Here is a 1,220-nt window from a genome sequence, read left to right as displayed (position 1 = left end):
TAAAAAACCCCACCACCACCACCACCAAGTCCCATCACCCTGTCAAAAGTCACTGATGGCATTCTGTCGTAATTCCCACTAAGCTATTTTTCCTTACATTTTCACATAGTTGTATCAGTACACAGTATTTTGGAGTATGCATTTTTAAACTGTGGGCTTTCTTCTTCTGAGTGTAAATGTGACAATTTGGAAAATACACAAAAGTCCAAAGAAGAAAATAAAAACCACTAACATTTCAACTGCCTAGAGATAATGATTTACTGATGTATTTTTTCATTGTCATCATACACATGCACATACACAGTGTATATAAAGAGATTATATTTCAAAATACTAGATTCATGCTGACTGGGTTTTTCACTGAACATTATTTTACAAACTTTTTTCCATCTTTGTTTGTCCAGTTTACCATTTTTAATGGCAGAAAACCGACTGCATATATTTTCATACTTCAATTAATCAATCCCTCGTTGTTAGACATTTAGGTTGTCTCCAAGTTCCTGATGTTATAATTATATTTATATCCATTTCTGATTATTTCCTTAGGCTAAGCTCCCAGAATTGTAATTACTGTGTCGAAGGCATGAACAACTCTACAGTCCTTGGTAAATACTATCAAATTGCCTTAGAGGAAGGCAAGTTATACCTATTCTTACTTCAATCAGCCTGCACAAGGTGCCTAATTCAACATCTCTCCTCCCCTTTTCTTTCTCTTACTTTTAAAAACTGCCAATACTGGGACACTTGGGTGGCTCAGTCGGTTAAGCATCTGACTCTTGATTTCAGCTCAGGTCATGACCTCAGGGTGGTGAGATGGAGCCCCGCATCGGGCTCCACACTGGGCATGCAGCTTGCTTAAGATTAAGATGCTCGCTCTCCTTCTCTCTCTGCCCCTCCCCCTCCCACGCTCTCTCTTAAAACAAACTAACAATAACAACAACAACAACAACAACAAAACCCTGCTAGTATTATTAGTAAAAATAGTCTGGTAATATTTTGTTTTATATTCCTTTTATTACTAATGAGGCTGAATATTTTTCCCTATGTTTACTGGTCACTAAATATTGTGATTTTGAAATGACCAAAATTGTTAAATTCCTCTTTTTTTTTGGTACAAAACCTGGGGTTACAGCTTTTAGGGCTTTAAAGATTTATTTCCTAGCATCTAATTTCAAGGATACATTTATTTTGGACATATTAACATTAGGAAGGGCTAAAAA

At 36.1% G+C, this 1,220-nt stretch overlaps 1 protein-coding gene across 1 annotated transcript in view; it reads right to left on the bottom strand.

Annotated features, from left to right (window-relative positions):
* LRRC1 (leucine rich repeat containing 1) overlaps nucleotides 1–1,220 on the bottom strand; it is a 128,119-nt gene that overhangs the window by 47,587 nt on the left and 79,312 nt on the right. The window lies entirely within an intron of this gene.

Source organism: Ailuropoda melanoleuca, chromosome 19 (genome assembly GCF_002007445.2).
Source record: "Ailuropoda melanoleuca isolate Jingjing chromosome 19, ASM200744v2, whole genome shotgun sequence".
NCBI lineage: Eukaryota > Metazoa > Chordata > Mammalia > Carnivora > Ursidae > Ailuropoda > Ailuropoda melanoleuca.
Note: the sequence above shows the minus strand (reverse complement) of the source record. Positions and strands in the feature narration are given on the sequence as shown.